The sequence below is a fragment of the Tachysurus fulvidraco genome, chromosome 8 (assembly GCF_022655615.1).
Source record: "Tachysurus fulvidraco isolate hzauxx_2018 chromosome 8, HZAU_PFXX_2.0, whole genome shotgun sequence".
In the NCBI taxonomy this organism is placed as follows: domain Eukaryota; kingdom Metazoa; phylum Chordata; class Actinopteri; order Siluriformes; family Bagridae; genus Tachysurus; species Tachysurus fulvidraco.
The window spans coordinates 515,001-530,000 of NC_062525.1; the positions used below are offsets into that span (position 1 = coordinate 515,001).

At 46.8% G+C, this 15,000-nt stretch overlaps 1 protein-coding gene across 4 annotated transcripts in view; it reads left to right on the forward strand.

Moving 5' to 3' along the window:
- pald1a (phosphatase domain containing paladin 1a) overlaps positions 1-15,000 on the forward strand; it is a 49,109-nt gene that overhangs the window by 2,678 nt on the left and 31,431 nt on the right. Inside the window, exon 2 of one of the 4 annotated variants that reach the window (XM_047817495.1) lies at positions 12,315-12,325. The exons of 1 other annotated variant lie outside the window; for it this stretch is intronic. The gene's annotated coding sequence lies outside the window, so the exon portion shown is untranslated. 2 more of the 4 variants (XM_047817497.1, XM_027133967.2) reach the window with 2 other exon arrangements.

Consider the following 15,000-nt stretch of genomic DNA (forward strand, 5'->3'; position numbering starts at 1 on the left):
AAATGAAAGACAAAACAACCTACCGTCTTAGAAACATTTACAAACTGTATGCAGTACGATAAGAAGGGGGCCGTTGGGAAGCGATCACGGATGCAGAGAATTCCTGTTATACTCATGAACAAACATTATACTCTGTTGTGTATTGTGACTTAAGTAAAGTCAGCCACATATTCACAGGTTGGAGTTTCCCGAGTCAATAACTCCTGAGCTAAACGCTGTTACTACATAAATAACACCTCTTTTCTATTGTAGTAATGTAGAGAGGCAGCTACAACACAATTCTCCTCAATATCAGCTTTCCTCAGCGTTGGACAAAATACACAAGTCTCTATGTGTGAACACCTAAGAGACAGATTCCAAGGGACCGTCTGCAAAGTGCAGAACCTGAAAAGTGAATACTTTAAAACAGTCAATAACTTCGCTGTAATACACTGTACTATTTTTTTATATGAAAAATCATAAAACTTAAACAAAAAGACATTTCCCCCAAATAAGTGTTGTAGTGTAACTATCAGGACATCAGTGGTGTGTGAGCTGGTGACAGTACAGTGTATTACAGTGTGTGTGAGCTGGTGACAGTACAGTGTATTACAGTGTGTGTGAGCTGGTGACAGTACAGTGTATTACAGTGTGTGTGTGAGCTGGTGACAGTACAGTGTATTACAGTGATGTGTGAGCTGGTGACAGTACAGTGTATTACAGTGTGTGTGTGAGCTGGTGACAGTACAGTGTATTACAGTGTGTGTGAGCTGGTGACAGTACAGTGTATTACAGTGTGTGTGTGAGCTGGTGACAGTACAGTGTATTACAGTGTGTGTGAGCTGGTGACAGTACAGTGTATTACAGTGTGTGTGAGTGTGTGACAGTACAGTGTATTACAGTGTGTGTGAGCTGGTGACAGTACAGTGTATTACAGTGTGTGTGAGCTGGTGACAGTACAGTGTATTACAGTGTGTGTGAGCTGGTGACAGTACAGTGTATTACAGTGTGTGTGTGCTGGTGACAGTACAGTGTATTACAGTGTGTGTGAGCTGGTGACAGTACAGTGTATTACAGTGTGTGTGAGCTGGTGACAGTACAGTGTATTACAGTGTGTGTGAGTGTGTGACAGTACAGTGTATTACAGTGTGTGTGAGCTGGTGACAGTACAGTGTATTACAGTGTGTGTGAGCTGGTGACAGTACAGTGTATTACAGTGTGTGTGAGCTGGTGACAGTACAGTGTATTACAGTGTGTGTGAGCTGGTGACAGTACAGTGTATTACAGTGTGTGTGAGCTGGTGACAGTACAGTGTATTACAGTGTGTGTGAGTGTGTGACAGTACAGTGTATTACAGTGTGTGTGAGTGTGTGACAGTACAGTGTATTACAGTGTGTGGTGTGTGTGAGCTGGTGACAGTACAGTGTATTACAGTGTGTGTGACAGTACAGTGTGTTACAATGTGTGTGAGTGTGTGACAGTACAGTGTGTGAGTGTGTGACAGTACAGTGTGTTACAGTGAAGTTACTGTTTATAGTGTTCGCTTTTCAGGTTTTGCACTTTGCAGACGGTCCCTTGCAATCTGTCTCAGGTGTGTGTGTGTGTGTGTGTGTGTGTGTGTGTGTGTGTGTGTGTGTGTGTGTGTGTGTGTGTGTGTGTGTGTGTGTGTGTGTGTGTGTGTGTGAATATACAGGAAAAATCGACTTAAATTGTAAAAATTGTGAACAAATCGGGTACATCCTACATCCAAGTCCTCGGCTACCTTAATGGACAAGTAGATACAGCACTTCTAACCCCATGCTGTCCTGACCAAAAAAAGTCCACCAGAAGCCTCTGAATGTTCTTGATGACAGATCCAATATGGCCATTTTAATGCCACAGTGAGATCCTATAACACACTGGTCCCCAACCTTTTTTTCGCTGCGGACCGGTCAATGGTTGATAATTTTACCGCGGCCCGCTGGTGGTGGGGGGTGGTGGTGGCGGCTATACAATAAAATTAAAATGAATAATTTTAATGTAATTGTATGTAAACATGCCTTTTTAACTCACTACAATACTAAACCAATGAGAACCCTGAGCTTGTTTCTTTACAACGAGACGGTTCCATCTGGGGTAACAGGAGACAATGACACCCGAAGTGTGTCGCTTATGTCCAGTTTATTCTGTGGTTTTGTTTCGGTTGCCGTCACTGCAGAAATCCCCGCTTCACACAGATAGCATGTCGGAAATGGCGATAGGGATGTAAGTGCTGTGGTGACAATCTCAGGGTATTCCGCCATGACTTTAATCCAGAACACCGGCAGAGTTTCTAACTTTCTAACGACGTCTGTTTCGTGCTCATTTTTGCTAATTTGTGGGTTAAATTTGAGCAAACACAATATACACGTACACCAAGCACTGTTAAACATGACAAAGTACCGGTGAACAGAGAGAAGAGCGATACACACCTTCTCTCTCCACCAAAGCTACAACACCACTGCCGCTCGCAGCCGCTCAGCTCCAGACGTCACCTAAACACGGCCCGATATCATGATATTTTGCGCATGCGCGGTATCGGTGCGGCTTTAGGTGACGTCCATGGAAAGTCGCACAAACCCGAGAGAAATACACCACAGTAAATAACATGGGAAAAATTTAATGTTCCTTGGGCGGCCCGGTACCATTTGGTCCACGGCCCGGGGGTTGGGGACCACTGCTATAATCCATAAGATCTTATAGTCCGTAGGCTTCTAACCAGATCTCCAGTATAATAATGTAGGGCACTTATTTTGGCAGCGGTCAGAACTCTGCTCTTTCGCAGCTCTTAGGAAAGCAGCCAGTCTGTATAAAGGTCACTAGCATTTAAATTAATCTTTTAAAACAACATCCCAGAATTACATGTAGAACTCAGAGAGAAGGTCCAGGGGTCCGGGGCATAGAACCTTCTCATACAGCTTTTGTAACCTCCTCAAATGGTGATGCAGGATCAAGGTCCTGTTGTTGAAGTGTAAGCTTTCAGAGATTGTGGAAGTTCAGCTCGACTTTGTGGGACCTCAACAGTGTAGAGTTTGGAGTAGAAATCTTCAGCTAATCTTCTCATTTCTGAGGAATCGGAAGTGACAGAACCTTCAAACCATCTGCTTGTCCTGGTTGGTCCTTGTCTCTAAACTGAAACCTTTATTTGGGACCATCAGATGTCTCTAATGCGAGTGAAACATGGCTCCTTTTGCTTTGTCCTGAACGGTCGACGGCCGACGGTCACACTCGCGTCTGTCACACACACCTGAAGCCGACGGTCACACTCGCGTCTGTCACACACACCTGAAGCCGACGGTCACACTCGCGTCTGTCACACACTCCTGAAGCCGACGGTCACACTCGCGTCTGTCACACACACCTGAAGCCGACGGTCACACTCGCGTCTGTCACACACACCTGAAGCCGACGGTCACACTCGCGTCTGTCACACACTCCTGAAGCCGACGGTCACACTCGCGTCTGTCACACACACCTGAAGCCGACGGTCACACTCGCGTCTGTCACACACTCCTGAAGCCGACGGTCACACTCGCGTCTGTCACACACACCTGAAGCCGACGGTCACACTCGCGTCTGTCACACACACCTGAAGCCGACGGTCACACTCGCGTCTGTCACACACACCTGAAGCCGACGGTCACACTCGCGTCTGTCACACACACCTGAAGCCGACGGTCACACTCGCGTCTGTCACACACACCTGAAGCCGACGGTCACACTCGCGTCTGTCACACACACCTGAAGCCGACGGTCACACTCGCGTCTGTCACACACACCTGAAGCCGACGGTCACACTCGCGTCTGTCACACACACCTGAAGCCGACGGTCACACTCGCGTCTGTCACACACACCTGAAGCCGTGATGGAGGGACGGATGCTGCACCTTAGGACCAGGGAAGCTCACCAGTCACCACTAAGTCTTAATAAACCTGAACAACACCAGAAAAGAGAGAAAGGGAAATGTGTTTACTTTGTAATAGAGAGAGGGAGAGAGGGAGCGGGAGAGAGAGAGAGGGGGGGGGGAGAGAGGGGGGGAGGGAGCGGGGGAGAGAGAGAGAGAGGGAGCGGGAGAGAGAGAGAGGGGGGAGAGGAGAGCAGGAGAGACGAAGAGGGGCATGGGACGAAGAGGGGGGGAGAGAGAGAGGGGCGACGACGAGAGAGAGAGGAAGGGAGAGGGGAGAGAGGAGGTGGGGCGACGAGAGGGAGAAGAGAGAGAATGAGGGGGCGGAGAGAGGGAGAGGCGAGAGAGGGCAGGGGATTGAGAGGGCAGAGGGAGGGAGAAGAGTAGGGGAGGGGGGGGAGCTAGGGAGCAGGAAGGAGATGGGAGAAAAGCGAGCCGAGGGGGGAGAGAGGGACTCGGTGAGACGATGGGGGAGGGAGATGAGGGGGGGGAGAGGGCAGCCGGGAAGAGGGGGGGGGTTAGTGGGAGCAGGCGAGGACGGAGAGGGGGGGAGAGGGAGGAGAGGGAGAGGGGGGAGAGGGAGGGGGGAGAGGGAGAGGGAGGGGGGAGAGGGAGTGGGGGGGGGAGGGGGGGGGGGGAGAGGGGGAAGAGAGGGGGGGGGGAGGGGTGAGGCGGGAGAGAGGGGGTGGGGAGAGAGAGAGGGAGAAAGAAAGAGGGAGAGAGGGAGGGGGAGAGAGGGGGGGGGGAGGGGGAGAGAGGGGGGGGAGAGGGAGCGGGAGAGGGAGGGGAGAGAGGGAGCGGGAGAGAGGGGGGGGGAGAGGGGGGGAGAGGGGGGGGAGAGAGGGAGCGGGAGAGAGGGAGCAGGAGAGGGGGAAGAGAGGGAGCAGGAGAGGGGGAGAGAGGGGGGGGGAGAGAGGGAGGGGAGAGAGGAGGGGGAGAGGGGGGGGGGAGAGAGGGGGGGGAGAGGGGGAGAGAGGAGAGGGAGCGGGAGGGGGGGGAGAGAGGGGGGGGGAGAGAGGGAGGAGGGAGGAGGGAGGAGAGAGAGGGGGGGGGAGAGGGAGTGGGAGAGGGGGGGAGAGGGGGAGCGGGAGAGAGGGGGGGAGAGAGAGAGGGGGAGAGAGAGAGAGAGAGAGGGAGCGGGAGAGAGGGGGGGAGAGAGGGAGCGGGAGAGGGGGGGAGAGGGGGGGGAGAGAGGGAGCAGGAGAGGGAGCGGGAGAGAGAGAGAGGGAGAGAGGGAGCGGGAGAGAGAGAGAGGGAGAGAGGGAGCAGGAGAGAGGGGGGGGGAGAGGGAGTGGGAGAGGGGGGGGAGGGACAGAGAGAGAGAGAAAACAACTCTAAAAGAAAAAAGCTATGAAATCAGTATACAGTGAGGTAAAATCTGTCATTAACACACACACTCAAAAAAAAAAGAGAAAGAAAAAGGGAAAAGAAAAAAAAAAGAAAGAAAAAAAGAGGAAAGAAAAAAAAAAAAAGAGAAAGAAAAAAAAAAAAGGAGTAATAAAAAAAAAATAAAGAAAAAAAAGAGAAAGAAAAAAAAAAAAGAAATGAAAAAAAGAGAAAGAAAAAAAAAAGAAAGAAAAAAAGAGAAGTAGAAGAGAAGAGAAAGAGAAGAGATAAAGAAGATGAGTAAAGTAAAACAAGAGAAAAAAGGAGAGAGAAAAGAGATGAGTAGCAAAGAGATAAAGAAACAAATAGAACGCAGAAGCGATGTAAAAGACATAAATAGGGCAAAAAATATGAAAGAAAAAAGAAGAAATGAAAAAGAAAGAAAGAAAATAAAGCAAAGAGAAAAGGAAAAAAGAAAAAAGAGAAATGACAAAGTAGCAGAGAAAAAGAAAGTTTAAACAGAGAATGCAAAAAGAGAAAGAGAAACAAAAAACAAAGGAGAAAGGAGATAGAAATAAGAAGTATGAATAAAAATAATTAAACACAAAAAAGATAGATACAAATAACGACAGAATATTAGAACAGAGATAGATTAAATAGTAGAAATAAGAAAAATTGATATAATAGAAATAAAAAAATAGAAATATGATTAAAAGAGTCATAACTATATTATAATATCTATAATAGTAAAAACAAGAAAAAGTAAATATATAACGGGGTGAGATAAATCAAATAGAGTATAGCATGAGAGAAGTAAATTAATTGTAGACAGATACAGATATATAGAACAAAAAGATAAAAAAGTGAAAGAAAAAATAATAGAAAGGAAAGAAAATATAATATAAAAATAAAGAATGAGAGAAAGAGAAAAAGAAAGAGGGAAAAAGACAGCACAGAAAGAGTACAAAACACATAGAAACAAGTCACTACAAAAACAGAAGACTACATTACACACTGATAGACACACACATCATATTGACTACACAGACAGTACTCGAAAACACTACACAGACACAGACCTAGATAGACACACAGACTCTCACTAATACACACACTCACTAGACACAGCACACGAAAAAACAGGACTACAAAAATACACTACTATCTACACACACTCTACACACACTCACTACACACACTGAGTTACCACACTCCCACTACACGCACACACACTCACTACGCACACTTTCACTACACACTCACTACACACACACTCTCACTACAGACACACACACGACGAACACACTACACACAGCACGATCCACACTACGCCGCACGACACACATCACACGCGCAACGACACACAACGCACGACACACACCACACGCACGCGCACGACACAACACACACGCACGACACACACGCACGACACACACGCCGGCAGACACGCACGCACACACACACGCTCACGACACACACACCACGCAGACACACACACACGCACGACACACACCCCGCGCACGAGCACCACAAAAACCGGCGCCCAGACGAGCACCACACGCGCACTGACACACACACGCGCACGACCCACACACACGACGCGCCCGATCACACACGCACGACACCACGACACGCGCGCACGACACCCACACGCGTCACGACACACACGCACGCACACACTACAAGCGCACGACACACACTACGCGACACACAAGCGACACACAGACGACACACACGCTCACGACACACACGCACGCTACACTACCACACGCGCACGAACCACACACACGCAGGGACACACACACGCGCACGACACACACACGGGCATCGACTAACACACGCGCGCACGACACACACGCGCACGACACAGCAGCACAGACGCACACACACACTCCCACGCACACACACACACACTCCACAACACACACCGCTCACACACACACTCCACGACACACACACTCCACACCACACACACTCCACGAACACACTCACACACACACCAACACGCATCACACACACACACACACTCACGACACACACACACGCACTACACACACCCCTCACTACACACACACACGTCACTCACACACACCACACACACACACACACACACAAAAACACACACTCACACACACACACACACACACTAACACACACTCTCTCACTAACACACACTCACTACACACACACTAACACACACACACTAACACACACTCACAACACACACTCTCACTACACACACACTCTCACTAACACACACTCACAACACACACTCTCACTACACGCACACACACTAACACACACACACTCACTACACACACACACACACACACACACACACTAACACACACTCACTACACACACATTCACTACACACACACTCTCTCACTAACACACACTCACTACACACACACTAACACACACACACTAACACACACACACTCTCACTGACACACACTCACTACACACACACACACACACACTAACACACACTCACTACACACATTCACTACACACACACACTCTCACTAACACACACTCACTACACACACACTCTCACTAACACACACTCACCACACACACACACACTAACACACACTCACTACACACACACTCTCACTAACACACACACACTCTCACTAACACACACACACTCTCACTAACACACACTGTCACTACACACACACTCTCACTACACACACACTCTCACTACACACACACACTCTCACTACACACACACTCTCACTACACACACTTTCACTACACACACTCTCACTACACACACACACTCACTACACACACACACTCTCACTACACACACACACACACACACTACACACACACACACACTACACACACACACACACACTACACACACACACACACACTACACACACACACACACACACACTACACACACACACACACACTACACACAACACACACACTACACACACTCACTCACACACTCACTCACACACACACACACACACACTCACTACACACACACACTACACACACACTCACTACACACACACTCACTACACACACTCACTACACACACACTCACTACACACACACACACTCACTACACACACACTCACTACACACACACACACTCACTACACACACACTCACTACACACACACACTCACTACACACACACTCACTACACACACACACACTCACTACACACACACACTCACTACACACACTCACTACACACACTCAGTACATACACTCTCACTACACACTCTCACTACACACACACACTCACTACACACACACACACACTCACTACACACACACTCTCACTACACACACACACTCTCACTACACACACACACTCACTACACACACACACTCTCACTACACACACACTCTCACTACACACACTCACTACACACACACACTCTCACTACACGCACTCTCACTAACACACACACACACTCTCACTAACACACACACACACTCTCACTAACACACACACACTCTCACTAACACACACTGTCACTACACACACACTCTCACTACACACACACTCTCACTACACACACACTCTCACTACACACACACACTCTCACTACACACACACTCTCACTACACACACACTCACTACACACACACTCTCACTAACACACTCTCACTACACACACACTCTCACTAACACACACTCACAACACACACTCTCACTACACACACACTCTCTCACTACACACACACACTCTCACTAACACACTCTCACTACACACACACACTCTCACTGACACACACACACACACTAACACACACACTAACACACACTCACTACACACACTCACACTCACACACTCACACACACACACACACACACACACCACACACACACACACACCACACACACACACACCACGAAACACACACACAACAACACACACACACACACACACACGACAAACACACACACAGACAACACACAACACACACAACAACAACACACGCACGAACACACACACACACACACACACGCACACACACACGCACGACACACACACGCACGACACACACACGCACACGAACAACACACACGCACGACACACACACAACACGCACGACACACACACGCACGACACACAACACACACAACACACCACGACAACACACACGCACGAAACACACACACACACGACACACACACACAAACACACGACACACAACACACACAACACACACGACACACACGACACACACAACAAACACAAACACAAAACCACGACACAACAACACACACAAACACACACACACGAAAACACACATAACACACACACACGCACGAACACACACACACACAGCACACAACACACACACACACACACCACGACAAACACAAACACACAACACACAACAAAAAAGACAACAAAATATATGACACGAAATACACAACATAACTAACAGAAAAAAAAAGAAAGAAAAAAAGGAGAGAGAGAAAGAAAAAAGAAAGAGAGAAAGAGAGAAAGAAAAAAAAGAGTAAAGACAGAGAAGAAAAAAAGGAAAAGAAAAACAAAAGAGAAAGAGAAAGAGAGAGAGAAAGAGAAGAAGACAGAGCGAGAGAGAAAGAGAGAAAGAAAAAAAGACAGAAAGAGAAAGAGAAGAGAAGAAAAAAAAGAAAGAGAGAAAGAGAGAGAAAGAAAAAAAAGAGACAGAAAGATAAAGAGATAAAGAGAGAACGACATATAATACACAGAGAGACTAGCACGAACAAAAACGAAACCGATAGACATAAACACAACACACACACATCAATACAAAATCTCACTAACACACACTCACTAACACACACACACTAACACACACACACTAACACACACACACTAACACACACTCTCACTACACACACACTCACTACACACACTCACTAACACACACACACTAACACACACACACTAACACACACTCACTACACACACACACTCACTACACACACACTCACTAACACACACACACTAACACACACTCACTACACACACACACTCACTACACACACAATGTAAACGAGTCTTTTTGCCTCTCTGACAATAAAGTTGATCAGTTTCCCATTTCTGTGTTTGTTGTTTTTTATAAACAGCTCATAAAGACTACGTACCTGAGACCACGTTACACTGATGTGTTCTCAGCAGCTCAGTTTCTGTTTCCTCCTCCTACTAAAGGCTCTTCTAGGAGCCAGTATAGTGAGGCGGGGGCCCTGGGATCCACATTTTGTCCTTTGAATTCTTTTGTCCACTTTCCTACAGCAGGTCCACTTTCCTACAGCAGGTCCACTTTCCTACAGCAGGTCCACTTTCCTACAGAAGGTCCAGTCTCCTACAGCTATGGCTTCATTTTTTCTCCAGTCGATTCTCGATGAGGAAACTTGGTTAAAATCAGAAACGACTTTTTCTAAAACCTTAATTCCACTTTGAGTTTGTACTAAAACCTCCATTTGTTTATACTCATCTCCTCCATCACCATTTGTTACCCTGCTGCCACGGGCAAAGACAAGAGCAGAACGCAGAGTGATCACTAATGCCCACAGACACAATCCATCATGTAAGAGCAGCACCTGGTGAGTCACACACTAAAGTGTGTGTGTGTGTGTGTGTGTGTGTGTGTGTGTGTGTGTGTGTGTGTGTGTGTGTGTGTGTGTGTGTTCATGAAAGTGTGTAATTTTCGTTCTCAGATTAACTTCACTGATAAAGTAATAAGATAAAGTTCTCCTCTCTAAAGTGTGAATTGTGTAACACACACACACACACACACACACACACACACACACACACACACACACACACACATTCACTCACCGGGAAAAGCAACACTGCCCCAAGTGGACACGAGCAGAAAGACACCAACTAAGCACTTTTATATTAATTTAATGTGGATTGTGTAGGTAGTTATAAACACATACTGTAACACTGCAGGTGTGTGTGCCCGTGTGTGTGTGCCCGTGCCCGTGTGTGTGTGTGTGTGTGTGTGTGTGTGTGTGTGTGTGTGTGTGTGTGTGCGTGCGTGTGTAATATACATTAATCCATCTGTTAGATATAGAACAGCAGACAGGAAACGTGTGTAGCATATGATATGAAGGTCTAGGCAATACTTTAGTGGGTGCACACACACACACACACACACACACACACACACACACACACACACACACACACACATGCGCGCATGCACACACACATATGTGCACATGTACACACGCACGCACACTCTCCTGGACTGTGTAAAAGTGCAAGCTGCATTCACATTCAGCTTGCATGAATTTTGAAACACACACACACACACACACACACACACACACACACACAGTCTTTCCTTGCTCCCCTGCCTTGTCTCTTCCTGTCACCCTTTAAACAAAACTAATGGAACACTTAATCATCCGTCTGTCTCTCTGTTTAACACTTATAGACTGTGTGTGTGTGTGTGTGTGTGTGTGTGTGTGTGTGTGTGTGTGTGTGTCGGTTGGGGTAAGTATGTCTTTCTTCTTGAGGAATCCTTTTTCCCGTCTGATATCTGTCCTCCTGTCCTTTGTCCTCCTGTAGTTCTTTTTCTGATCCTTATTCTTTTTTTCTTGTCTTTTCAACTATTTTCATTGTACTACATACTGTGTGTGTGTGTGTTTTTATCTCTGTGTGTGTGTGTGTGTGTAAGTGTGTGTTTTATTGTGTGTGTGTGTGTGTGTGTGTGTGTGTGTTTTTATCTGTGTGTGTGTGTTTTAGTGTGTGTGTGTGAATTGCGTACCGTAATCGTACATCCCATTAGCTGCAGTGTGTGATTTGTGCTCCCGTGTGTGAGGAAGGTTTTACACACTCACACCTTTTTAATTCATGTGAAAATCTGTGTGTGTGTGTGTGTGTGTGTGTGTGTGTGTGTGTGTGTGTGTGTGTGTTAGATGGAGGATGTTATTAGACAGTTGAGGGTGTGTGATGTGGAGGAAGCTTAAGTCACTCTGTAACTGTCAGCTGTGTATATAACTGTGTGTTTGTGTCTGCATATGTATATATGTGTGTGTGTGTGTGTGTGTGTGTGTGTGTGTGTGTGTGTGTGTGTGTGTGTCCTATGCTGCAGTGGGCTTGCTGGTGAGTAAGACTGAAAGGTTCCGCCTCCACATCCTCTCCACACACACAGATTTGCCATGTTTCCTTTGCTGATGTAAGTGTGTGTCTTCCTTTTGTACTCTGCTGCGTTAAACACTGGCTCTCAGTGTGTAACCACACACACACACACACACACGCACGCACACACACACACACGCACGCACGCACGCACACACACACACACACACACACATTGAATGGATGGTTGAAGTTCGGGTTGGTATACACTAAGTTGGACGACAGAAACGGAGACAGGTACGGAACAAGATTTTGTGTGTGTGTGTGTGTGTGTGAGTGTGTGTGTGAGTGTGTGTGTGAGTGTGTGTGTGTGTGAGTGTGTGTGTGTGTGTGTGTGTTGGCGTACTAACAGAATTCTGATAATCATCTGTAAATGTAGTTATATTAATCCATAGCTTCAGAATTCAGTAGTTTTTTCAGTTATGAGTCAGGAATAGGGAGCCTGTGTAGGGAGCCTGTGTCAGGAGCCTATGTAGGAGCCTGTGTCGGGAGCCTGTGTCGGGGGCCTGTGTCGGGGGCCTGTGTCGGGGGCCTGTGTCGGGAGCCTGTGTCGGGGGCCTATGTAGGAGCCTGTGTCGGGGGCCTGTGTCGGGAGCCTGTGTCGGGAGCCTGTGTCAGGAGCCTGTGTCAGGAGTCTGTGTAGCCTGATCGAATAGCTCTGATCATTTAGAATAAAATGTGTTCCATTTGGAATCCAGTCCTAAATTTGGTGATTTTGTGACATGTACAGAATTTGACCACTAGGGGGGCAGGTCAGAGCCCAAACATTCTGATTCTGCAGGTTTCCATAGCAACATTCTTACATGTTCCTAATTATTCTTCCCTTAATCATTAAGATCTTTTTATAATTACTATGATGGAAGATCCAGAACAATAAACACTGACCAGACGTCACACTTTAACGTGATGTACAGAATCACTGAGAGTCGATTCAGCGAGTCGAATGTAAAGAACCATAAAACTAACACATCTCTCGTACAGTGAACTTTAACACCTGATCTGTGTGTGTGTGTGTGTGTGTGTGTGTGTGTGTGTGTGTGTGTGTGTGTGTGTGTTTAATCATCTCCATTACAATAAACGCAGAATCAAGATTAAAAACTTGAAGCAGCTTTAATCCGTTCTCTATGAGAATAAACCATAATGTGAACATGTCACCGGGGCGTGAAGGGGTTTTATTACAGAAACTAATCCCGTCTGAACAGGGCTGTAGGTGACGAGGGAGATGCAGAGGAACGTTTACAGTGTAGGAGTCAAGTTTCTGAATCTGATTCAGAGTTGAATGCAGTATTTGTGTAATGGAGAGACAGTAGAGATCAGACCGTGATGCTGGATGTTGTTCAGTCTAAAACTCTCCGAGACAGAAGGATCCGTCAGATATTTTAGACTTTACAGGATGAAGTGATTTATAGTTAAAGAAAAATAACAGTTTACTAGGACACCAACACCACGGTCAAACCTTTGGTGCTTTTGGCATGTGGGCAGGTGTCAAATCCTGCTGGAAAATGACATCAGCATCAAAACTGCTCAGCAGAAGGAAGCATGAAGTGATCTAAAGTTTCTTGTAAACGTGTGCAGTGACTTTGGTCTTCACAAACACAGTGGACCAACAGCAGCAGATGACATTGTACACCAAAATCATCACAGACTGTGGAGACTTAACACTGGACTTAAAGCAACTTGGGCTATGAGCTTCTCCAACCTTCATCCAGACTTTAGGACCTTGGTTTCCAAATGAAATACAAAACTTGCTCTCATCTGAAAAGAGGACTTTGGAGCACTGGACAGTTCAGTTCTCCTTCTCCTGAGACCAGCTAAGACGCCTGACATTGTCTGTGGTTCAGGAGAAGCTTAACAAGAGGAACACAACTGTAGCCAGATTCCTGACACGTGTGTGTGTGGTGGCTCTTGATGCCTCGACCTCAGTCCTGTCCATTCACCCAGATTATTGGATGGATTTTGCTTGACAAAGCTGAGGTTCTCTCGGTTGGTTGTGCACCAAAATGATCACAATCAAAAGAACCAAAGACTTAAACTGCTTCAGTCTGTGTACTGAATTTATATAATACACAAGTCTCACTATTCTGAGCTGAATTACTGAAATAAATAAATGAACTTTTCTTTGAAATTCTAATTTATTGAGACAGACCTGTCTATATATGTGTGTGTGAGTGTATGTGTGTGAGTGTGTGAGTGTGTGTGTGCGTCTGTGTGTGAGTGTGCGTCTGTGTGAGTGTGCGTCTGTGTGTGTGCGTCTGTGTGAATGTGTGTGCGTCTGTGTGAATGTGTGTGCGTGTGTGTGTGTGTGAATGTGTGTGCGTGTGAGTGGGTATGTGTGTGTAAGTGTGTGTGTGGGTGGGTGTGTGTGAGTGAGTGTGTGTGTGTGTGTGGGTGTGTGTGTGTGCGTGTGTGTGTGTGTGTGGGTGTGTGTGAGTGTGTGTGTGAGTGTGTGTGCGTGTGAGTGTGTGTGAGTGTGTGTGTGGGTGTGTGTGTGTGCGTGTGTGTGTGTGTGTGGGTGTGTGTGAGTGTGTGTGTGAGTGTGTGTGCGTGTGAGTGTGTGTGAGTGTGTGTGCGTGTGAGTGTGTGTGCGTGTGAGTGTGTGTGTGAGTGTGTGTGAGTGTGTGTGCGTGTGAGTGTGCGTG